This window comes from Pan paniscus, chromosome 9, assembly GCF_029289425.2.
Source record: "Pan paniscus chromosome 9, NHGRI_mPanPan1-v2.0_pri, whole genome shotgun sequence".
In the NCBI taxonomy this organism is placed as follows: domain Eukaryota; kingdom Metazoa; phylum Chordata; class Mammalia; order Primates; family Hominidae; genus Pan; species Pan paniscus.
Window position 1 is genome coordinate 66,676,037 of NC_073258.2, and position 26,040 is coordinate 66,702,076.

General features: G+C 49.8%; 1 non-coding gene across 7 annotated transcripts in view; it reads left to right on the forward strand.

Moving 5' to 3' along the window:
- The window catches only part of LOC100981043 (uncharacterized), a 50,093-nt gene extending 24,258 nt beyond the window's left edge, over nucleotides 1–25,835 (forward strand). The window contains exons 1-3 of one of the 7 annotated variants that reach the window (XR_010113435.1): nucleotides 1–13,727; nucleotides 13,833–13,977; nucleotides 14,090–25,835. The exon at nucleotides 1–13,727 is cut by the window's left edge and continues 24,173 nt beyond it. This is a non-coding gene — a transcript (uncharacterized LOC100981043). The other 6 variants (XR_010113437.1, XR_010113439.1, XR_010113436.1 and 3 more) reach the window with 6 other exon arrangements.
- Nucleotides 25,836–26,040: the final 205 nt, after the last annotated feature.

Sequence of the window (26,040 nt, forward strand, 5' to 3'; positions counted from 1 at the left end):
TGTTGGGATTACAGGTGTGAGCCACTGTGCCCAGCCTTGAAAACTTTTTCAGGTTCTTCCAGGGTTACTGGGCTATTAAATATTTCTATTTCATTATAAGTCAGTTTTTCAAAGTTATATTATCTTAATTACCTTTTTTATATGTATTAGTGTAGAGTAGCATTTTATATTTTGATATCCTCCTTATGCATAGTTTTTCACTTTTTATTCCTAGTTTTTCGTTTTTAATAAGACTTTCAAGAAATTTATTTTATTGGCCTTTTGAAAAAAGCAGCTTTAGATAAAGTAAGCAGTTCTGCTTTCATTTTATAATTTATTTCTACTTTTGTTTCATTAATCTTTTCCTCCAGCATGCCTTGGATTTTGTTGTGTTACTCTTTTTCTAGAGGCTCGCATTGTGTGTCTGGTTCACTTATGATCACGCTTGCCTACTTTTAAGAATGGAAGAGGGGAGGTGGAGGGTGGCTACGCAGTCGAGGGTGTGAGGCAGTCTTGCTCTAGCCCCACCATGCCCTCAGCCCGCTGTGGCCACGCTGGTTCCTCAATTGCTGGGGCATGCAGTGTCTGTAAGGGAGGCTACTGATGCCATCCGAGGAAGATGTAAGGTTTCGTGTGGGCAGCGAGAGCCTAGCAGGCATGTGGGGTGCCCAGCAAAGGGAAACAGTGGACAGTTGTTGCCTCATTCCACAGAGTTTTGATTTTTTTTTTTTTTTTAATGGTCACTCCATCAACATCCCCCATGGCCAGAGCCTGAGCTGGTCCCCAGAGACACAGGCATTCAGCTGACAGCCTCGCCTTCACGCTGCTGCTGTTCTCATGGGGGACAGGCCTCAGGTGGCAATGCACAAATCATCAGTTAAGGGCAGTTGTGACAGTTACCAAGGAGTGTAGTCCCCCGCCCCCCCGCCCAGTGAAAACAGCCCTAACCAGGGGTGGGGACCTTTGGGCTCTGACCCGAAGGGTAGGAGAAGCTGGAAGGACAGCATTCCTGTCTGCGAAGGCAGGAGCAAAGCTGCCAGGCTATGAAGGAAATGGCTGGAGCCTGAAGTCGTGCAAGCTGGGGCTGGCAGGGACAGGGCCAACTTCCAGGCCTGGGGGCCACCATGAGGATTCAGGACGTGACCCCCAGGGCACATGAAGGCCTTCCATCTGTATTTAAGAAAAGACTTTATCAGACGAGTACGGTGGCTCACGCCTGTAATCTCAGCACTTTGGGAGGCTGAGGCGGGTGGATCACGAGGTCAGGAGTTCAAGACCAGCCTGGCCAATATGGTAAAACCCCATCTCTACTAAAACTACAAAAATTAGCCAGGCATGGTGGCGCACACCTGTAGTCCCAGCTACTCGGGAGGCTGAGGCAGAAGAATCACTTGAACCCGGGAGGTGGAGGTTACAGTGAGCCAAGATCGCGCCACTACACTCCAGCCTGGGTGACAGAGTGAGACTCCGTCTCAAAAAAAACCAAAAGACTTTATCTTATTTCCTATATGTTTGTGGTTTCAGTCCTGATGTATAATTTGACCCTAGTTAGAATGGTTATCTGAGGAAGTGGCCTGTACGATTTCTGCTTTTTTAAATGTGTGGCTCCCTTTCTTCATTGATTAACGTATGATTATTTTTATAAATGTTCCATGGCAGTGGGAAGGGATTCTCTGTCACATTCCACATCTGGATCAGTTCCTCCCCATTTTGTTGGTCAAATCCGGATCTGCCATATCCTGTGTAATGACAAGTGAGTTGCATTCTCACCGTCACTCCTGGGGTCTCTCCGCTTCCCCTGAGCTGGCTCAGCAGTCTGCTCCATGTGTTTTGATGCAGGGTGACCCATTGGTATTTCCGACACTAACGCCCCCGTCTGTGGACTGCTTGCTGCTTGGGCTTCACTGTGTCTGGTGTTGACAGTGCAAACCTAAAGGTGTGCACACACACTCCGCTGTCTTCTTGTTTGCACTGGACTTAAATATCTATGAGGGTTATTTTCAACTGCTGAATTTGGAATGATTTTTATATCTTTTCTGCTTTCTGCCCATGTACATGTGTTTATTTTACACTGTTGTGATTGGTAGTTACTATGTGGGGGCACAATTACTTGGGCTGAAATAATCCACCTGTTCTGGTTGGGGTCCTCTGGGGCATTCCAGGGTGAGAGGTTGTCACTGCCACCTGGGCCATGTGGGCCGGCACCAGCATTTTGTGGTTACGAATTGTACAGTCACAAATATCTTTGGGCAAATCCCCTTCTATACCTCAAGGCAGCTTTTGGTTTGCAACCCCACTGGCCAGAGGGAAGGGCCAGTCACTTGGCTCTCTCACTGCCCTGTGCCCCAGATGGTTCTAGGGCTGCTGTTTTCCCTTGGCCCTGCCAACACCACTGTTTTTACTTCTGCTCATTGGCTGAGTGCAGTGGTTCCTGGAAGCCGGTGGCACGTTTCCCCGCGTAGCTCGCTCATCCCACAGCACACACCCGAGGGTTCTGTTGCTAACACGCTGAATTAATTCTTTGCTCATCTTACAGAGTGTGTTTTGACTGCCCCCATTTCTGAGGCCTTGTAAGGCCAGAGCTTTGTTGCTTCATCGGCAGGTTGGGACTTAGATGGCCGTGAACGTTTCCTCTCTGCTGCTGCAGTAAGTAAGTGCCCGCACCATAGTGTGTTTGGGGGCTGAAGTTGAAGCGAGGCTGTGAGGGGAGATGGACGTGTGAGGAGGGATGATGGGGCTTGAGCAAAGTGGGGGAGGGGCAAAGGCAGTTGGCCCAACACATTCCCCACCCCTTTGAGAGGTCTGAGGCCTGCAGACCTGGCTCGGAGCCCACCTGGTAGTCCTCAGACCGTGTGTGTGTGTGTGTGTGTGTGTGTGTGTAAAAGAGAGAAGTTGTGGAGAAATAGGGGGCTGATTCTGCTCAGATTCATCAGGACGAGTAGAAGGCACCCAGCTCTCACCCTGGCCTGACATGTGTGTCCCTGAGCAGGTTACAGCCCTCTCTGAGCCTCTGCTTCCCATCTGGACCCTGCTGGGCAGGGCTTCTGAGCTCCTTAGCACTAGCAGGAGGGGCTCCAGGGGCCCTCCCTCCATGGCAGCCAGGACAGGACTCTCAAATGAGGACAGCAGAGCTCGTGGGGGGCTCCCACGGACCCACCGTGGGCCCAGGGGAGGCAGAGCCTGAGCCAACAGCAGTGGTGCTGTGGACCGTGGATCCTGAGGGTGACCTGGGGCAAGTACCGGCTGAGGGTCCAGGTGGGCTTTGTGTACCTTTGGGTCCTGGGGCCCTGGTGACTTGGACCCGTCCTCCCCAGAACTTGGACTCCAGGTTAGAGTCAAGTGACAGGAGAAAGGCTGGTGGGGCCCTGTGCTTCCGACTTCATTTCGAGTGATGGCAGTTCCCAGGAAGGAATCCACAGCTGACGGTGGCTGACAGATCAGAGAACGGAAGGCAAGGCAGGCGGGCGTCTGCGTGACCTCAGGTGCTTGGGGCCCAGCAGACCCAGAGAACCATTTCCACTAGGCCAGGGTGCCGGAAGTGTCCACAGGTCTTAGATTCCCTGTTCAGATGAAAAGATTTGTGCCTTTAATGATAAAAGTGATCTGCATAGAGTCAAAAATTCAAGCCATGGGTATAAAATGCAAGTAAAATCCCTGCCCTCACCTATCCCACCCTGCTACACAGAGATGTCCTCTCAAGTTTCCTAGACTCACTCTGGAAATTTCTGTATACACACAGAAGCTTGTGCCTCTGCTCGTGAAGGCAGAGGGAGGGAGAGCTGAAGGACCAGCACCTTCTCACCTGTGGGCCCCCTCAGTGCTCGGTCCCAGAGCATGCAGGACTGTGCCTCGTGTTCAGTTTGCTGGTCTGACTTCATGCTCCTTGGGCGGGATATGCATGTGCCATGCTAGGAGACATGTGGATGTGAAGCTGGGGGACACTGTCCCCTGGCTATGCCTTTACAAGGGAAGTAAGGAAGGTAGGAGGTGAGCCTGGGAGGGAGGGAGGGAGGCGCGGAGCCGCCGCAGGTGTTTCTTTTACTGAGTGCAGCCCATGGCCGCACTCAGGTTTTGCTTTTCACCTTCCCATCTGTGAAAGAGTGAGCAGGAAAAAGCAAAAGGCGCTGGTGGTGGCACGTCCAGCACGGCTGGGCCGGGGTTCGAGTCCCCGCAGTGTTGCTGCTTCCTTCCAGCTCCCTCCTCCAGGCCTCTCCTCCCACCCCACCAGGGACATCTTGTCTCCTAGAGGGGTAGCATTGGGTGGGGCACCCCAGGCCTCTCCCAGAAGCCCTCCTGCCCTGCTATCCCCTCCCTCATCCTCTGGGGCCCTGGGAATACAGCAGGGGACGTGGGGCCACAGGCAGCTGATAACTTAGCCCCCTCAGCCACTCCTGTGGGAGGGGGAGGGGGACAGCTTGGCGGCTCTGCACCCAAAGCTGTGGGGCCTACCTGGAGTGTCCCCACCCCTCAGGGCATACTCCCCACTGCCCTCTTCTTCCCAGGATCAACTCACCGCTACCCTCCTCTCCACATCTGAGGACCAGCGTGGCTCTTCCAGGGAGGGCTTGGGGAGATGAGGTCCAAGGGGAGAGGCCAGAAATCCTGAGGCCTGGGCTGGAGATGGGTGGGCAGACAGGGCCCAACGAACCGGCCCTTGGGCAGGAAGGCCAACAGCTGGGACCACAAGGTGCCGGGTGGGACAGGGAAGTCAGCCTGTGCTCTCCAGGCACCTGGGACCCAGGAGATCCCCCCGGCTCAGCACCAGCAGAGGCAGCTGCTGTGATCCTGGGCAGGCAGTGTCCTCCTCCCTCAGTCTCTGCCCCCTCCCATCCCCAAGAGGGAGGCCAGGGGCTCACAGTCCATTTCATGGGCCATGATACTGATGCTGTCTGCAGTTGGGGCAGCTTGCCTGACCACAGGGCTCTCTAGGGAGCCCCTGCCAATCACTATAATAATCTCCTTTAACAAGTCAGGCCCCATAAGGAACAGCCAGAAGCAGGAGAGAGGTATGCAGAGCTGGCCTATGGAGGCTTGCCATCTCTTCTGACCCCACAGAGCCCACTCAGAATACCACGCCCTAGTGGGTCTTCCCAGCCCAAACTCAAGTCACAGGATGGCACAGGTCCTCTAGGGAGAGCTGGGCTCCCATGGGGTGGAGGGAGCCCCAAACCTCAACAAGGCTGAGGGGATGCAGTATGCAGGGCCAGGGAAGGGAGCCAGGAGACAGAGGGGCCGAAAGCCAGTCAGCTTTGGTGGAGAGAACCCTTCATGAGGAGCCCTGGCTTGGGCCTCCTGGTCAAGGAGTGTTTGCAGCAATCTGTAGTCCCTTAGCCCCTGGCAAGTTCTGGTGCCAGAAAATCCCCTCTGGAGCTGGTGTCTCTCTCATTCAAGGGGTGAGAAGAGGCAGCGTGAAGCCGAGGTCTTGGCCGGCCATGCCTGGGTGGTGAGGCCACAAGTCCACCCCTGCAACTGCAAGGGCAGCAGGGAGGAGCTGCAGGATCTGCTGTCCTTGGATGTGATCAGCCTGCCACTGGGGACCAACAGGCCTAGACTCATACATGAGCCAAGGCACAGAGCCCAGGACTGAAGACAGAGAGGAGCCACCACACAGCAAAAGAGCATGGACATCTGAGTGCCACCTAGCCTGTGTGAGACTCCGTTTCTCTATCTCTAAAATGGAGTCCGCCAGGCGCAGTAGCTCATGCTTGTAGTCCCAGTTACTCAGGAGGCTGAGGTAGGAGGATCACATAAGCCCAAGAGGTTGAGGCTGCAGTGAGCTATGATTGCACCACTGCACTCCAGCCTGGGTGACAGAGTGAGACCGTGTCTCAAAAACAAAAACAAATAAATAAAATGGAGTCACTGATAGCTACCTCACAGGGTTGTTGAGAAAATTCGGGATAACATTTACTGCTTGCCACAGGGAAGGTATTAAAAAGTTACATGTGGGCACGGTGGCTCATGCCTGTAATCCCAGCACTTTGGGAGGTCGAGGTGGGCGGATCACTTGAGGTCAGGAGTTAGAGACCAGCCTGGCCAACATGGTGAAACTCCGTCTCTACTAAAAATACAAAAATTAGCCAGGTGTGGTGGGGTGCGCCTGTAATCCCAGCTGCTACTCGGGAGGCTGAGGCACAAGAATCACTTGAACCCAGGAGGCGGAGGTTGAGATCGTACCACTGCACTCCAGCCTTGGTGACAGAGCGAGACTCTGTCTAAAAAATTATAAAAATTAAAAAATAAAAATGATTACAACATGTGACGAAGGAACTTGGGGCTCAGGAAGGGCAGAACTGTGAAGCTGGAACACAGGCTGGCATCAGTGGGAAGGGTTTTGCTGGCTAGGCTGATGCTGAGGTGATGAGGTGCTGCTGAAGGATGTGAGAGCAGGAGACAGGCAGTCAGATCTAGACCTGAGGAAGGACACCACCCAGACCAGGTAGGGGATGGAGGTGGCCATGGCAGGCATGAGTAGGAGGACTGGACCGAGGCAGGGAGAGTGGACAGAGAGGAGGGGAGTGGGCTAAGGTGGGGCTTGGGCCAATGCTGGCTCAGGTGGTCCCCTTCTTCCACCCTTAGCCAGTTCTTTTCCATCTGTGTGACCTTTGAATCCTAGACCCCCACCTCTTCTTTGACCCCAGTCCCTGTGGCAAAAATTTCATAGCAGAAGCTGAGTTTGACCAGGAGACATTTTGCTTGGTCCAAACAGCTTTTTACAAATACATTTTTTTAACTTTTTTTTTTTCAAAGTCTCACTCTGTCACCCAGGCTGGAATGTAGTAGTGCGATCTCAGCTCGCTGCAGCCTAGACCTCCCAGGCTCAAGTGATCCTCCCACCTCAGCCTCCTGAGCAGCTGGGACTGCAAGAGCAAGGCACAACGCCTGGCTAATTTTTGTACTTTTTGTAGAAACAGGGGTCTCGTCACGTTGCCCAGGCTAGGCTTGAACACCTGAGCTCAAGCAATCTGCCCGCCTTGGCCTCCCAAAGTGCTGGGATTACAGGTGTGAGCTACTCCACCCAGCCTCCTCCTGTTTTTTAATTTTTAATTTTTGGTTTTTAGTGTCTTGTCCAAGACAGGATGTTTCTTGGAAACTATTCACAATAGTTTGACTGTTGTGAATAATGCAGCTATGAACATTTGGATACGAGCATTTGTTCAAAGTCCTTGTTTCAATTCCTTCAAGTACATATATAGGAGTGGAATTGCTGGGTCAGATGGTAATTTTAAGATTAACTTTTTGAGGAACTGCCAAACTGTCTTCCACAGCAGCTGTATCATTTTTTATGCCCACCAGCAATTTCTCCACATTCTGACCAACACTTGGAATTTTCTGTTTGTTCTTTTTTCTTTTGAGACAAAGTCTCGCTCTGTCACCCAGGCTGGAGTGCAGTGGCGCAATCTCGGCTCACTGCAAGCTCCGCCTCCCAGGTTCACGCCATTCTCCTGCCTCAGCCTCCCGAGTAGCTGGGACTACAGGCGCCCACCATCATGCCCGGCTAATTTTTTGTATTTTTAGTAGAGACGGGGTTTCACCATGTTAGTCAGGCTGGTCTCGATCTCCTGACCTCATGATCCGCCTGCCTCGGCCTCCCAAAGTGCTGGGATTACAGGCATGAGCCACTGCGCCCGGCTGTTTGTTCTTTTTTTCTAACAGCATCCCAGGAGATATGAAGTGATATCTGCTTTTTTGTTTTTTTAACCTGAAATGTTTGTCTTCTCTTGGAGATTGAGGATTTCACTGTCTGAAGCTGGATTTGAAGCCACGTCTATAGGAATTGACTGCAACCTTCTGTCCCACAGTGGTTCAGCTTCAGGTCCTGGTAATGCTTGTGAAGGCAGAGGGAGGGAGAGCTGAAGGGCCAGCACCTTCTCACCTCCGGGCCCTCTCAGTTCTTGGGTGGTATCTTAGTCTGTCTTGTGCTGCTATAACAGAATACCTGATACTGAGGCCGGGCGCGGTGGCTCATGCCTGTAATCCCAGCACTTTGGGAGGCCGAGGCGGGTGGATCACAAGGTCAGGAGATCGAGACCATCCTGGCTAACACGGTGAAACCCCGTCTCTACTAAAAAATACAAAAATTAGCCGGGCGCAGTGGCGGGCGCCTGTAGTTCCAGCTACTCGGGAGGCTGAGGCAGGAGAATGGTGTGAACCCAGGAGGCGGAGCTTGCAGTGAGCCGAGATCCCGCCACTGCACTCCAGCCTGGGTGAAAGAGCGAGACTCTGTCTCAAAAAAAAAAAACAATACCTGATACTGAAATTTAGGTCTCACAATTCTGGAGGCTGGGAAATCCAAAATCAAGGTACAGGCATCTGGGGAGGGCCTTCTTGTTGCATCCTCACATGGTGGAAGAGCAGAAGATGGCAAACCCACTCCCACAAGCTCTTTTATGTTTTGAGATGGAGTCTCTGTCACCAGGCTGGAATGCAGTGGCACTATCTCAGCTCACTGCAGCTTCCGCCTCCCAAGTTCCGCCTCCCAAATTCTTCTGCCTCAGCCTTCCGAGTAGCCGGGACTACAGGCGTGCACCACCATGCCCAGCTATTTTTGTATTTTTAGCAGAGACGGGGTTTCACCATGTTGGCCAGGATGGTCTCAATCTCTTGACCTCGTGATCTGCCCGCCTCAGCCTCCCGAAGTTCTGGGATAACAGGCATGAGCCACCATGCCCAGCCACAAGCTCTTTTTATAAGGGCCCCAATCCATTTGTGAAGGAGGAACCCTCATGACCCAATCCCCTCTCAGAGGCCCCCTTTCCAGTATGTCATCTTGGTGATTAGGTTTCAATGTGGCTTTTGGAGGGAACACCACATGCAAACCATAGCAGGTGGCTTGTCCCCTTCTGTCTGGGGAAGAGAAGAAAAAAGCACACCTTCCTTAGAGTTTCACCCATTGAAAAGCAGCACCTCACCCTGGACCTGAGCTGAGGCCGGAGTAGCCGTGGAAGGAGGATATTCTTGTCCTGGGTCCCCAAAGTGCTCTTAACTCACCCTGCATCAGGCACCAGCCACAGGGCCCTGGGAAACCACTCCAGGGTGCTTTGTCAGGGCAGAGAAAGGGGACCTGAAGTCAAAGAGACTTGTGGGGGTCACCCCATGACCCATCCCCTGCCCTGAGGCAGGACCTTGCTGCCAGAGACAGAATGGGGCCCCTCCATTCAAGGGGGGCTGTTCTCTGGGCATGCCATGTGGGGCATGGCCTCAGTCACATCTATAGAAGTGAGATCACAGGGACAAGGTGGCCTAGGAGGAAGGGGTGTGAGGCCCGCTCCCTCCCAGCACCACACTCACTGCCAGAGTCTAAATCTGCCTCCTGCTGGAGTAGGACTGAGATATATGCTCCCATCAGACAGAGGGACTGGTCACCCTATCTAGCCTGAACAGCTGAGCCCAGGGACCCCCATGAAGCAGGAAGGAACTGGACAAAGGAGCCAGCCAATCTCCTAATTGACAAAGGGTCCAATCCGTTGCCAGACTGCTCCTGGTGGGGCTCCACAGACAACAGCAGCCTTGCTGTTGACTCCGCCCCCATCTTCCCTCCTCCTGCTGACACCTCTTCAGGTTCCCACCCCCACCCTTCTTTTAGGGCAGGCCTGGTCTCAAAGATCTCCACCTACTATGCTCCAGGAGCCATGGTTTCAGCACCTCCCCCATTCAGAGGCCCCTGGGGGCCTGTCTATGGGAGACACTGTGATGCAGGCTGCTTGGCCACTTCAAAAGCCCTTCTCTAGGGATCAGGACATAGCTACCCTCAGCCAGCGCAGTCCGCATCACCTCAATGATCTGAGTGATGGTATCAAACCCAGTACTGCACTGAGGAAGCCCTCCATGTTTTTCTGCAGGGCCAGAGAAAGGGGGGTCAATAGGGCCCAGCAGGGGCCTCATCCCTCCAGAGGACAAGAAGGGCAGCCCCTCCCGGGCCCTCACTCCCTCAGCCCAAAAGGGCAAAGACCAGAGTCTGACCCGCCCACCCACCTCCCAGATGTCTCCCCGTCTTCTCATCAAGGGGGGTGATGTTATACGCATCTGGGAGCCCCGCAGAAAGCAGCGCAGATTGGATGGAGGACTCTGCAGAAGATAAGGATTATAAGCTAATTCTCCTGAGGCCTCAACCCCGCCAGCTGAGGAGCTGACTCCTCAAAGTCTGCAGAGGGTCAGTGTACCTAGCTGGCCAATCCACCTCAATGCTCCCAAAGTACACATGTCTCTTCTCAAGGTCTTTCCCCAACACCCCCCAACCACAAGCCCAGATGTGAAGGTAGTTTTTTTTGTTTTTTTTTTTTTTTGAGACGGAGTCTCGCTCTGTCACCCAGGCTGGAGTGCGGTGGCACGGTCTCAGCTCACTGCAACCTCCGCCTCCCAGGTTCACGACATTCTCCTACCTCAGCCTCCCGAGTAGCTGGGACTACAGGCGCCCACCACCACAACCGGCTAATTTTTTATATTTTTAGTAGAAAGGGGGTTTCACCATGTTAGCCAGGATGCTCTTGATCTTCTGACCTTCTGATCCGCCCGCCTCGGCCTCCCAAAGTGCTGGGATTACAGGCGTGAGCTACCGTGCCCAGCCAGCTTTTTCTATTTATTTATTTATTTATTGAGACAGAGTCTCACTCTGTCGCCCAGGCTGAAGTGCAATGGTGCGATCGCTGCTCAAGGCAACCTCCATCTCCCAGGTTCAAGCAATTCTCGCACCTCAGCCTCCCGAGTTGCTGGGATTACAGGCACGTGCCACCACGCCCAAGCTAATTTTTGTATTTTTAGTAGAGACGGGGCTTCACCATGTTGGCCAGGCTGGTCTCAAACTCCTGACCTCAAGTGATCTGCCCACCTCAGCCTCCCAAAGTGCTGGGATTACAGGCATGAGCCACCGTGCCTGGCCAATTTTTTATTTTTTTAAATAGAGATGGAGTCTCACTACATGACCCAGGCTGATCTTGAACTCCTGGGCTCAAGTGATCCTCCATCCTCAGCCTCCCAAAGTGCTGGGATTACAGGTGTGAGACACCCTCCCCAGCCTTTTTCTTTTTTTTTCATTATAGATTCAGGGGGTCCATGTGCAGGTTTGTTTTACGGATATATTGCATAATGCTGGGGTTTTGGCTTCTGGTGAACCCAGCACCCAAACAGTGAACATGGTACCCAATATGTAGTTTTTCAACCCTTGCCCCTCCTGCTCTGTTCCCACTCTTGGAGTCCGCAGTGTCTGTCGTTTCCATCTTTATGGCCATGTATACCTATTGTTTAGCTCCCACTTACTATATAAGTGAGAACATGTGGTATTTGTTTCTGCATTAACTCACTTAGGATAATGACCTCCAGCTGCATCCACTTGCTGCAAAGGACGTGATTTCATTCTTTATGGAAGAGCCCCACCCCTACACCCCATGGTCCGCTGCGTCCGACTGGTGGAAGCAGGATCTGTGGTGAGATACCTCAGCACAAGCATATGCAGGCCTGTGGTAGAGGCCGGAAGTAGGGCCCTTTGTCTCCAAGAATGGGCAGACTCTCAACAGGTGAAAGAAAAACAGTACTCCAGGTAGGGGCCAAGCAGAAGCAACAGGTCAAAGAAAGGCCTGGAAGTGGAAAAGCCCTGGGTTCAGTTTGCTAAGAGCCCAGGAGACTAGCTGGGTACAAGGCCGGAAGAAGGGTGGGGCTCTGATGCACCAGCTTCTCCAATCTTCCTGGCTCCAGGGAGGAGATGCATTTGAACAATTCTGAAAAACTTTTGGATCCCAAGTCTGACTCAACATTGTGATTTGCTTACTCCGTGTCACTCTTCTAGATGCTTTTGAAATATATTATCATGAGTAAGTTCTATTTCCATTCTCAGAAAAGAAAACTGATTCAAGATTGTGTAACTTGCTGCTTCTGGTTGGTGACATTAAAAAAAAAAAAAGATTATGTAACTTGTTCAAAGTCATATGGATTACAAACTATAGCACAGGGACTTAATTTCAGTCTGGCTCCAAAATCTGAACTATTAACAATATTTAAAAGTGCTGGGTGGGTGCGGTGGCTCATGCCTGTAATCCCAACCCTTTGGAAGGCTGAGGTGGGTGAATCACTTGAGGTCAGGAGTTCGAGACCAGCCTGGCCAACATGGTGAAACCCATCTCTACTAAAAATTCAAAAATTAGCCGGGCGTGGTGGCATGCACCTGTAATTCCAGCTACTCAGGAGGTTGAGGCAGGAGAATCGCTTGAACCCAGGAAGCGGAGGTTGCAGTGAGCCAAGATCGTGCCACTGCACTCCAGCCTGGACCACAGAGTGAGACTCTGTCTCAAAAAAAAAAAAAAAAGTCTGTCTTGACCAGGCGCAGTGGTTCCTGCTTGTAATCCTGGCACTTTGCGAGGCCAAGGAGGTTGGATCGCTTGAATCTAGGAGTTGGAGACCAGCCTGGGCAACGTGGCAAAACCGCATCTCTACAAAAAATACACACACACACACTAGCCAGGAGTGGTGGCGCATGCCTATAGTCCCAACTACTTGGGAGGTTGAGGTGAGAGGATCGCTTGAGCCCAGGAGGCGGAGGTTGCAGTGAGCTGATATTGTGCCATTGCACTCCAGGCTGGGTTAAAAAGCCTCTCTGGGGCTGGGTGCGGTGGTTCATGCCTGTAATTCCAGCACTTTGGGAGGCCGAGGTGGGCGGATCACGAGGTCAGGAGTTTGAGACCAGCCTGGCTAACATGGCAAAATCTTGTCTCCACTAAAAATACAAAAATTAGCCAGGCATAGTGGCGTGAGCCTGTAATCCCAGCGTCTCGGGAGGCTGAGGCAGGAGAATCACTGGAACCTGGGAGGCGGAGGTTGCAGTGAGCCAAGATCACACCACCACACTCCAGCCCAGAGTCTTGCTCTGGGCAACAGAGCAAGACTCCTGGGGGGCGTGGTGGGGAGCGTCTCTGGGACAGTGTTTTCCCAGCTTTCCCGTTTTGGCTTTCTGCAGACACACTCATCACTGTGTTATGTGACAGTCCATACATTTCTCGAAATCTTTCAAGTCAATAATTATTTTTACCCAGCATTACATAATTGAAAAGTTAGGCTCAGAAAGGGCAAATTCTGATTTGGGCTTCAGACCTAGATTTTTTCCTACAATAAATGATGTAACTATTCTGCCTTAAGAATCTTCTAGCATTTCTCTTTCCAACACGACAGCCAGGGCTGGACTAGCCCCGAGAGTTGCAACGGAAGATGGGCTACAAAGCGGGATGTAATCCTAGGCCGCCCCAACATGCCCCGCATGAGCCGAACCGAACGGCTGGCTCCTTGTAGTTGGGGCCACCTACCTGGGACCTCCCCTTCCCTGTTTGCGACCTCTACACCCTGGCCACACTTGGAGCACCGCCGCACAGTCTGTGGGCGACCCCTCGCCACCTCTATTGCTCGGCACTCCAACCCTGTCTATGTTTAAGCACAGATGTCCAGAGAGCAGCCGCTCTCAACATCTACCGCATCCCACCGTCTAGCAGGAAGCCCGCTCTCTCTCCAACTCCGCGGGACCGACTAGAGTACGATGAGGACCGACTAGAGCACAGTGAGGACCGTCCAGAGCGCCCCCTCGGAGAGCCCCAGGGCTTCCAGGACGGCGCCCGCACATGCGCGGACGCCGACGGGCGTGGCGAGGGGCGTGGCTAGGAGGTGGGGCTGCTGACCTCAGTCTCCTCTGTCCTCAAGTCGCCTACATGCGCGCCCGGGAGCTGCACACTCTTGAAGTGACCGGCCTGGAGACGGTTGCCCAGAGCAAGGTAAAGATAATGATGTATCCCTGATCATCCTTACCCCAGCCACTACTTGCCTTTCCTCCTGTGGCTTCCCCAGACAACACTCTTGACTCTCCCTTTCCTTTGAAGGCCCATGTAGCATCCCTGGAGGGCCTCATCTCTGAAGATAAGGTCGTGCTTCTGGCAGGTTCTCCCTTACAGAATGAAGCCACCCTGGGTCAGTGTGGGGTGGAAGCCCTGACGACCCTGGAAGTGGTTGGCCGCAGGCTAGGAGGTGAGTGGGGCTACAGGGGCCCCAAACTGGTGTCCAGGGGCAATTCACGACACTTAGACTTACTTGGTTTGCCCTGCACGGTGTGTTACTTTTTTTTTTCTTTTTTCTTTAGTTCACAATGTCTAAAAGTCAGCTGATTTTGTGTTAAAATTCAGTGTCTGGCTTTGCTTCAAAAATTGGGAAGATCGGCCGGACGCGGTGGCTCACGCCTGTAATCCCAGCACTTTGGGAGGCCGAGGTGGGTGGATCACGAGGTCAGGAGATCGAGACCATCCTGGCTAACATGGTGAAACCCTGTCTCTACTAAAAATACAAAAAAAAAAAAAAAAATTAGCCGGGCGTGGTGGCGGGCGCCTATAGTCCCAGCTACTCCGGAGGCTGAGGCAGGAGAATGGCGTGAACCCAGGAGGCAGAGCTTGCAATGAGCCGAGATCGCACCACTGAACTGCAGCCTGGGCAACAGAGAGAGACTCCGTCTCAAAAAAAAAAAAAAAAAAATGGGGGAGATCAGGTGACATTGGGCCTGTGTTCCCACATACCAGCAATCTGCCCTAGCTGAGTGGTGGCTGTCCCTTTGGAAGGCTCTACAGTTTGCCACCATCTCCACACCTCCCTCTTCCAGGGCCAGCCACCATTTATCATCAGGCTTGCGCTGTTGTTTCTCTTAAAGAAAAGTGAATTCTCTTTTTGTTCCTATGTCTCTATCAAAAGTGGGAAAATGAAAGATGGATTGATAGCGCCGCGTGTTTCAAGAGAAGTGGGAGCAAGCATATTTCTTTGTGGAAGTATAGTCCTATGTGTTTAATATGTAACCAAACTTTGTCTGTGTCAAAAGAATACAACTTAAGATGCCATTATGAAACAAACCATGGTGAGAATTTTGACTGGTTTACAGAAAAGATGCGTGATGAAAAACTCAATGAACTTAGAAAAGGACTAAACTTTCTACAGCATTAATCATCGAATACAAATAAAATAAGTGATGCTGCTGTGAAATGCAGTTACATAATAAGTGAAAAAATTGTCCGTGCTTCAAAACCTTTTACAGATGGTGAGTTTATAAAAGACTGTCTATTGAGTGCAGCGGAAATCATGTGTCCTGAACAGAAAGAAGCATTTGCAGACATAAGCCTAACCAGAAATACTGTTGCTCAGAGAGTAAAAGATATGGCTGAGAATTTACAGGATAAGTTGTGAGAAAAAGTGAGATCATTTGTGACATTTTCTATTGCAGTTGATGAGTGCACATATGTAAATAATACAAGTCAGTTAATTATGCTTATCCATGGTGTTGCTGAGAATTTTGATATCACTGAAGAACTTTTAGACATGGTACCTATGGCAGATCCAACCACTGAAAGTGACTTATTTTTGTATGTTGAAAAAAGTCGGCTGGGCACAGTGGCTCATGCCGGTAATCCCAGCATTTTGGGAGGCCGAGGCAGGTGGATCTCAAGGTCAGGAGATCAAGACCATCCTGGCTAACACGGTGAAACCCCATCTCTACTAAAAAAAAAAATACAAAAAAATTAGCCAGGCGTGGTGGCGGGCACCTATAGTCTCAGCTACTCGGGAGGCTGAGGCAGGAGAATGGCATGAACCCAGGAGGCGGAGCTTGCAGTGAGCCGAGATCACGCCACTGCACTGGGCGACAGAGCAAGACTCTGTCTTGAAAAAAGAAAAAGAAAAAAAAGTTTCAAAAAGTTTAATGTTGACTGGTCAAAATTAGTAAGTGTGACCACAGATGGTGCCCCTGCAATGGTCTGTGATAACACTGGACTTGTTGCAAAACTTAAATCCAAGTTCAAAATGTTTCAAAAAGATACAGAACTGAAATCCATTCACTGCATTAGTCACCAGAAATTGTTTTGTACTGGAAAGTTAAAACTAGCTGGGTGTGGTGGCTCACGCCTGTAATCCCACCACTTTGGGAGGCCGAGGCGGGCAGATCACCTGAGGTCAGGAGTTTAAGACCAGCCTGTACAACATGGTGAAACCCCATCTCTACTAAAAAATACAAAAATTAGCCAGGCGTTGTGGCGGGCGCCTGTAATCCCAGCTACTCGGGAGGCTGAGGCAGGGAGAATTGCTTGAACCTGGGAGGAGGAGGTTGCAATGAGCCGATATCACGCCACTGCACTCCAGCCTGGTCGAAAGAGCGAGACTCCCTCTCAAAAAAGAAAGAAAGAAAGAAACTCCGTGTCTATTAAAAATACAAAAATTAGCCAGGCGTGGTGGCATGCACCTGTAGTCCCAGCTACTCGAGAGGTTGAGGCAGGAGAATCACTTGAACCCAGGAGGCAGAGGTTGCAATGAGCCAAGATAGCGCCACTGCACTCCAGCCTGGGTGAAAGAGCGAGACTCTGTCTCAAAAAAAAAAAAAAAAAAAAAAAAAAAAAAAATTCCTCCCTATTCAAATTATTGTGTGTTTTTTTTCTTTGCTGATTGGACCCAGACTGATAATGGTCCTGTTTCTTATCTGTCCTGGGATTCCCCTGAAAGAAGATTTGGATTTGGGGCAACAAAGAGGACAGATGTTCACATACACAGGACTTTGCCTTTCCCTGGGTCAGCAAGGCACCTAATGGAGAACAAGTGTCCCTGGCCCAATAACAGGCATACAGGCTGTTACCATGTTAATTCACGTTGGTTTTTTTGGGGTTTTTTTTTTTTTTTTTTTTTTTGAGACAGTCTCGCTCTGTCTCCAGGCTGGAATACAGTGGCGTGATCTCGACTTACTGCAACCTCCGACTCCCTGGTTCAAGCGATTCTCCTGCCTCAGCCTCCTGAGTAGCTGGGACTAGAGGCACGCACCACCATGCCCAGCTAATTTTTGTATTTTTAGTAGAGATGGGGTTCCACCATGCTGGCCAGGATGGTCTCGATCTCCTGACCTTGTGACCCGCCCACCTTGGGATCCCAAAGTGCTTGGAATTACAGGCGTGAGCCACTGCGCCCGGCTATGTTGATCTTAACTAATCACCATTGTGCCTCAATTTTTAGTTAATGATAGCAGAAAAAGGATGGGCCAATTCAACAAATATTTGTGGAGAATGTACCATGGGCAAGGCTCCTCTCTGAGGGCAAGTCATTTCTGTCACTTGTTTATTCCGTGACCTTGACCTGGTCATCTTGCCCTCTGAGTTTTGCCTTCATCCATAAAATGAGGCTAGTATCACATGTATTATCTATTGCTGCATAAAAGTTACCTCAAAGTGTAGTAGCTTAAACCAACAAATTTTTATTATATCTCTGGTTTCTGTAAGTCAAGAACCTGGGAGTAGTTTAGCTGGGAGGTTTCAGCTCAGGGTCTTATTTTTGTTTTGTTTTGCTTTCTTTGAGACAGAGTCTCGCTCTTGTTTCTCAGGCTGGAGTGCAATGGTGCAAACTTGGCTCACTGCAACCTCTGCCTCCCAGGTTCAAGTGATTCTCCCGCCTCAGCCTCCCGAGTAGCTGGGATTACAGGTGTGTGCCACCATGCCAGCTAATTTTTTGTATTTTTAGTAGAGACAGGGTTTCACAATATTGGCCAGCCTGGTCTCGAACTCTTGACCTCAGGTGATCCACCTGCCTCGGCCTCCCAAAGTGCTGGGATTACAGGCATGGGCCACCGTGTCTGGCCCAGGGTCTCTTAAGAGATTGCAATCATTTGAAAGCTTTGAGTTAACTTGTACGCAGCAATAGATAACTTACACATGTGGTCGTAGCCTCATCACTGGGGTTAGAGGATCCACATGAGAAAGAGCTCATTCACACAGCTGTTGGCAAAAGGCCTCAGCTCCTGGCAACATGGAAGCTGCCTTTCCCTGGAACAAGTGATCAGAGAAAGAGAGAGAGCACACTGATCAGCACTGTATCTATATAACCTAGTCTTGGAAGCGATACATCAACACTTCTCTCATATTCTATTGGCCACTGTATTAACCATGTCTTTGATTTTCTTTATTCTGATGCTTTGACATCTGGAGCCTTGCTGACCCCACTGGAGGGACCACCTCTCCCAAGCTTCCAGTTCTTAGGGATAGAGAACAACTCACCTGAGAGTGTGCTTTTCAAATGCAAACCAACCAGTCCAGAGCGCGCATCCCCCCACCATCTCCTTTATCATGCTTTCCCACTTCAGGCTGCCGGTCACTACCCTAATCACCCCAGGGCGCGGTACCAGACTAAAGGGACAGCCCCTATGCCCCAGAGCCTGAAATTGACCAATCCTGAAACTAGCCAGTCCTAAAACTGTTATCCTGTCCTGCCCACCCCTTCCCTCAGAAACCACAAGAAAGGCTCTTGCAGGTCAAAGCGCAGTAGCTCATGCCTGTAATCCCAGCATTTTGGGAGGCTGAGGTGGGCAGATCACGAGGTCAGGAGACTGAGACCATACTGGCCAACATGGTGAAACCTTGTCTCTACTAAAATACAAAAACTTAGCCGGGCGTTGTGGCTCACACCTGTAGTCCCAGCTAATTGGGAGGCTGAGGCAGGGGAATTGCTTGAACCCGGGAGGCGGAGATTGCAGTGAGCCAAGATCGCGCCACTGCACTCCAGCCTGGGTGACAGTGCAAGACTGCATCTCAAAAAAAAAAAAGAAAAAAAGAAAAAAAGAAAGGTTCTTGCACAGCTCCCGTCTTCCCCTCTTTCCCCTCTGACTCTTGACGAACAGCCTCCTCCACCATGGAATGCATGCCCCTTCCTTTTGAGAAATGCAACAAGCTCTCCAGTGGTCATCTCCTGATCTGTTGGCCTTACTGGCCCTCAAATTTCCTATTCATGCATTACATATTTATTTATTTACTTTGAGACAGGGTCTCCCTCTGTCGCCCAGGCTGGAATGCAGTGGTGCCATCTAGGTTCACTGCAACCTCCACCTCCCGGGTTCAAGCATTTCTCCCACCTCAGCCTCCTGGGTAGCTGGGATTACAGGCGCACACCACCACACCCAGACCATTTCTGTGTTTTTAGTAGAAATGGGGTTTCGCCATGTTGGTGTTGGCCGGGCTGGTCTTGAACTCCTGACCTCAAGCGATCTTCCCACCTCAGCCTCCCAAAGTGCTGGGATTACAGGTGTGAGCCACCCACCATGCCTGGCCTATTCATGCATTACATTTTAGAACCATCACCAATCAACTCGGTTACAGCGTGGGAGGGGACTACACAAGGATGTCAATACCAGGAGGTGGAGAATCACTGGAGCTAGAAGCTGCCCACCACACCACCTATTTCCCGTGGGAAAAATAAAATAAGATAAATATATGTAAAAGACCCTCCTAGTACAGTAATCCAAACATGCAGTTAAAAGAAGTCTGAGGCCAGGCGCGGTGGCTCATGCCTGTAATCCCACCACTTTGGGAGGCCAAGGCGGGCAGATCACCTGAGGTCAGGAGTTCAAGACCAGCCTGGTGAACATGGTGCAACCCTGTCTATACTAAAAATACAAAAATTATCTGGGCGTGATGGCAGCTGCCTGTAATCCCAGCACTTTGAGAGGCAGAGGCTGGTGGATCACTTAAGGTCAAGAGTTCGAGACCAGCCTGGCCAGCATCAAAATCCTGTCTGTACAAAAAATACCAAATAGCTACTAGGGAGGCTAAGGCATGAGAATTGCTTGAACCTAGGAGGCAGAGTTTGCAGTGAGCCAAGATCGCGCCACTGCACTCCAGCCTGGGCGACAGAGTGAGACTCTGCCAAAAAAAAAAAAAGTAATTTAGCAATGTGGCAAGTTGTAAGATCAATACAAAAATCAATATTATTTCTATATACTGTCAATGAAACACTGGAAATTGAAAATTTTAAAACATAATACAGCCAAATGTGGTGGCTCATGGCTATAATCCTGTACTTTGGGAGGCTGCTGTTGGAGGATTGCTTGAGGCTGGGAGTTCAAGCCCAGCCTGGGAAACATAGTGAGACCCTTGTCTCTACCAAAAAGAAAAAGAAAAAGAAAAAAATTATAATTCTGTCTCTCAGCAAAATCATAATTTTTTTTTTTTAATTTGGCCAGGTTTGGTGGCGGGCATCTGTAGTCCCAGCTCCTGAGCTGAGGCTGAGGTAGGAGGATCGCTTGAGCCCAGGAGTTTGAGGCTGCAGTGAGCTATGATAATGCCACTGCACTCTTGCCTGGGGGACAAGACTGAGACCTTCTCTCTCTCTCAAAAAAAAAAAAAACAAAAAAAACCATATATATATATATATATATATATATATATAGCCACTTACAATATCATTTAAAAATGAAATACTTAGGAATGAATTTGAAAAGCAATTGACCTGTTCTCTGAAAATTACAAAGCATTACTGAGAGATTACCAGATAGAGATTTACCATCTCAATATTGAGCTGAGATATACCAAACTCAATATTGTTAATATGATGATTCTTCCAAAATAAACTATTCAATGCAATACCAGTCAAAATCCCAGTAGGCTTTTTAATACAAGTTAACAAGCTCGTTCCAAAATTCTTGTGGTAATGCAAAGGACCTAGAATAGTCAAGACAATGTTGAAAATAATAAAGCTGGAAAAGTTAAACTACTTGACTTATATAACCAAGACTTAATATAAAATTACAGAAATTAGCCAGGTGTGGTGGCTCACGCCTGAAATCCCAGCACTTTAGGAGGCCGAGGTGGGCGGATCACCTGAGGTCAGGAGTTCAAGACCAGCCTGGCCAACATGGTGAAACCCCGTCTCTACTAAAAATACAAAAATTAGCCGGGCATGGTGGTTGGCACCTGTAATCCCAGCTACTCGGGAGACTGAAGCAGGAGAATCACTTGAACCCAGGAGGCGGAGGTTGCAGTGAGCTGAGATCGCGCCATTGCACTCCAGCCTGGGGGACAAGAATGAGACTTCGTCTCAAAAAAAAAAAAAATTATCTGGGCATGGTGGTGGGCACCTGTAATCTCAGCTACTTGGGAGGCTGAGGCAGGAGAATCGCTTGAATCCAGGAGGCAGAAATTGCACTGAGCCGAGATCATGCCATTGCACTCCAGCCTGGGCAACAAGAGTGAAACTCTGTCTGGAAAAAAAAAAAAAAAAATTACAGAAATTTGGGTGGGCATGGTGGCTCACGCCTGTAATCACGGCATTTTGAGAGGCCGAGGTGGGCAGATCACCTGAGGTCAGGAGTTAGAAACAGACCAGCTTGGCCAACATGGCGAAAGACCATCTGTACTAAAAATGCAAAAATTAGGCCAGGCACGGTGGCTCAGGCCTGTAATCCCAGCATTTTGGGAGGCCAAGGCGGGCGGATCATGAGGTCAAGAGATCGAGACCATACTGGCCAACATGATGAAACCCTGTCTCTACTAAAAATACAAAAAATTAGCTGGGCGTGGTGGCGCACACCTGTAGTCCCAGCTACTCGGGAGGCTGGGGCAGGAACATCACTTGAACCTGGGAGGTGAAGGCTGCAGTGAGCTGAGATCACGCCACTGCACTCCAGCCTGGCAACAGAGTGAGACTCTTGTCTCAAAAAAAAATAAAAATTAAAAAAAAATAAAAATGCAAAAATTAGTTGGGCATGGTGGCGAGCACCTGTAATCCCAGCTACTCAGGAGGCTGAGGTGGGAGAGTCGCTGGAACCCAGGAGGCAGAGGCTGCAGTGAGCCAAGATCACACCACTGCACTCCAGCCTAGGTGATAGAGTGAGACTCAGTCTCAAAAAAAATAAAATTACAGAAATTGGCTGGGCACGGTGGCTCATGCCTGTAATCCCAGCACTTTGGGAGGTCGAAGTGGGAAGATCACTTGAGGCCAGGAGTTTGAGACCAGTCTGGGCAACATAGCGACACCCAGTCTCTAAAATAAGTAAATAAATAAAATTACAACAATCAAGATAGTGTGGTATTGGCACAAATTAGACAAAGGCCGAGGCAGGCGGCTCACTCAAGACCAGCCTGGCCAACATGGTGAAACCCCGTCTCTACTAAAAATCCAAAAAAAAAATTAGCCAGGTGTGGTGGTGGGCACCCTGCAGTCCCAACTACTTGGGAGGCTGAGGCACGAGAATCACTTAAATTCAGGAGGCAGAGGTTGCAATGTGCCGAGATCACGCCACTGCACTCCAGCCTGGGTGACAGAGTAAGACTGAAAAAAAAAAAAAAAAAGAAAAAAAAACCCAAAAGAGAAATAAGCCATGTGGTGGCTCATGCCTGTAATCACAGCACTTTGGGAGGCTAAGGCGGGAGGATTGTTTCAGTCCAGGAATTTGAGACCTGCCTGGTCAACTAGTGAGACTCCATCTCTACAAAAAATAAAAGTTAGCTGGGTGTGGTGGCATGCACCTGTAGTCCCAGCTACCTGGGAACTTGGGAGGCTGAGGCAGGAGTATCACTTGAGCCCAAGAGTTTGAGGCTGCAGTGAGCCAAGATCACACCATTGCACTCCAGCCTGCATGACAAGGTAAGACCCTGTTTTGTTTTGTTTTGTTTTAAAAAAGATAGACAAATAGATTAACAGAACAAAACAGAAAGTCTACAAATATATCCATACATATATGATTAATTAATATTTGACAAAAGTCAAAGGCAATTTAGTGGACAAAGGACAGTGTTTTCTTTTTTTGAAATGGAGTTTCGCTCTTGTTGCCCAGGCTGGAGTGCAATGGCGCGATCTCAGCTCACAGCAAGCTCCACCTCCCGGATTCAAGTGATTCTCCTGCCTCAGCCTCCCTAGTAGTTGGGATTACAGCTGCCTGCCACCACACCCAGCTAATTTTTTCTATTTTTAGTAGAGACAGGGTCTCTCCATGTTGTTCAGGCTGGTCTCAAACTCCCGACCTCAGGTGATCTGCCCGCCTCGGGCAACAGAGCGAGACTCTGTCTCAAAAAAAAAAGTTTAGGCATGGTGGTGGCACACGTGTAGTCCCAGCTACTTGGAAGGCTGAGATGGGAGGATCACTTGAGCCTGGGAGGTGGAGGCTGCAGCAAGCTATGATTGTGACACTGCACTGCAGCCTGGACGACAGAGTGAGACCCTGTATCAAAAAAAGGAAAAGAGAAAGAACTTCTGTTCTTCAAAAAAAAACATTTTTAAGAGAATGAAGACGGCCAGGCGTGGTGGCTCACGCCTGTAATCCAGCACTTTGGGAGGCCAAGGTGGGTGGATCACGAGGTCAGGAGTTCAAGACCAGCCTGGCCAAGATGGTGAAACCCCGTTTCTCCTAAAAATACAAAAATTAGTCAGGCGCTGTGGCAGGCACCTGTAATCCCAGCTACTCAGGAGGCTGAGACAGGAGAATCGCTTGAACCCAGGCAGCAGAGGTTGCGGTGAGCCGAGATCATGCCACTGCACTCCAGTCTGGGCGATAGAGTGAGACTCTGTCTCAAAAAAAAAAAAGAATGAAGACAAGCCACAGACTGAAGAAAATATTTGCAAATCAAATATCTGATCAAGAACTTGTGTCTATAATATATAAAGAACTCTCAAAGCTCTTTGTGAACTCACCATGGCTATATCTTGAGAATTTGTCACTTTGGACTGGGCACGGTGGCTCACGCCTGTAATCCCAGCACTTTGGGAGGCTGAGGAGGGCAGATCACGAGGTCAGGAGTTCAAGACCAGCCTGACCAACATGGTGAAACCCCATCTCTACTAAAAAATATTTAAAAATTAGCCAGGTGTCATGGCGTGTGCCTGTAATCCCAGCTATTCAGGAGGCTGAGGCAGAAGAATCGCTTGAACCCAGGAGGCGGAGGTTGCAGTGAGCCAAGATCGTGCCACTGCACTCCAGCCTGGGCGACAGATCGAGATTCCCTCTCAAAAAAAAAAAAAGAATTTATCACTTTGAGTGGAGCTACTAGCTTCTGGCAGTAGCTAGAATCAGAGCTCAGGAACTATGCCCTTCCTGAAGTTATGGAATCACTGATCCTAAAAGGTTTTTTTTTTTCTCTCTCTCTCTCTCTTTTTTTTTTTTTTTTTTTTTTTGAGACGGAGTTTTGCTCTTGTTGCCCAGGCTGGAGTGCAATGGCGCGATCTCGGATCACCGCCACCTCCACCTCCCGGGTTCAAGCAATTCTCCTGCCTCAGCCTCCCGAGTTGTCGGGATTACAGGCATGCGCCACCACGCCCGGCTAACTTTGTATTTTTAGTAGAGACAGGGTCTCTCCATGTTGTTCAGGCTGGTCTCAAACTCCCGACCTCAGGTGATCTGCCCGCCTCGGCCTCCCAGAGCACTGGGATTACAGGCATGGGCCACCATGCCCGGTGATCCTAAAAGTTTAAATAGGACTTGTCCTTCAGGGTCACAAGTGCTGTGCTCTGATCTCTGCCAGCAGAGGTGATGGGCTTAGCTTATATCCCAACTGTTCCTTCAAACCCTGGAGGATGTGTTGCCATCCCCATCAAAGACTCCTTTCTGTTCCAAGTGCTTTTTCATTTAGCTGGAGCGGTGGTAGCCAGGCCAGCAGTGGACTCTATACCAATACCTTCACTCCGGCCAAAGCCCGAGTCTGGGAGGAAATCTGGAGAAGGAACTGCTTCCAACCCTGATGCTCTGGGCCCTGTGAAATGACCTTGACCATCTCTCATAGGTAATAACTGCCTCTCACTGCAAGTCAACCCTGTACAACCAGCCAGATATTTGTGGACAACACTTCACAGCTCAAAACAAGGTGAACCTAACTCCTCAGCAAACCACAGATGCTCCTGAAAGTCTCCAAGGCCAGAAGAAAACCCCTAAACATATACCACACTGTGGCAACCGTAGCCTAGAAGGTAACGAATGAAGAACACAGCAAATATCTGAGAGTTGCTGCCTGAAGACACAGGACAATGACCTCAGAAGGGTGGGGATGGGCTGGAAAACCTCTGGTCTCTACCCTCCTTACAGCTGTGATTTGCTTCTCCCTAGGAAGGTCCTGCTTCCATGCTTCTCCCCATACCCCACTCACTTGAGTGTCTCACACGGGATGGTAACTAGATGTAACACTTGCCAAGGGGTCATTATCACCTACTAAATACAAATAGATGTCTAGCTTGTCTGTCCACAGAGAGGTGAATGATGAGAGAATTCAATCTCCTGGAATCAAAAGAACTTTTTGGCATGTATTCTACAAATTAAAAACTCAATGACCAGCCGGGCATGGTGACTCACGCCTGTAATCCTAGCACTTTGGGAGGCTGAGGCAGGCAGATTGCCTGAGCTCAAGAGTTCGAAGGCCGGGTGCGGTGGCTCACGCCTGTAATCCCAGCACTGTGGGAGGCCTAGACGGGTGGATCACCTGAGATCAGGAGTTTGAGACCAGCCTGACCAACACGGAGAAACCCTGTCTCTAGTAAAAATACAAAAATTAGCCAGGCGTGGTGATGCATGCCTGTAATCCCAGCTACTCTGGAGGCTGAGGCAGGAGAATCGCTTGAACCTGGGAGGTGGAGGTTGCGGTGAGCCGAGATCGTGCCACTGCACTCCAGCCTGGGCAACAAGAGCGAGACTCCATCTCAAAAAAAAAAAAAAAAGTTCGAGACCACCCTGGGCAATATGGTGAAACACCGTATCCACTAAAATACAAAAAAATTAGCCAGGTGTGGTGGCGCATGCCTGTAATCCCAGCTACTCGGGAGGCTGGAGCAGGAGAATTGCTTGAACCCAGGAGGCGGAGGTTGCAGTGAGCTGAGATCGTGCCACTGCACTGCAGCCTGGGCAACAGAGTGAGACTCTGTCTCAAAAAAAAAAAAAAAAAAAAAAAAAAACCTGGATGACTAAATGAGATATCACTGCACACCTATTTGAACAAATAAAATTAAAACAATGACAATACCAAATACTGGCAAGCAGGCAAAGAAACTAAATCTCTCATACTTTGTTTGTGGAAACATAAAATAGTTCCGCCACTCTGGAAAATAGTTCAGCAGTTTCTTAAAAACCTAGACATATAATAATAATTATTATTATTATTTTGAGACGGAGTCTCGCTCTGTTGCCTAGGCTTGAGTGCAATGGCGCCACCTCGGCTCACTGCAGCCTCTGACTCCTGGGTTCAAACAATTCTCCTGCCTCAGCCTCCTGAGTAGCTGGGATTACAGGTAATTACAGATAATTTTTTTGGTATTTTTAGTAGAGACAGGGTT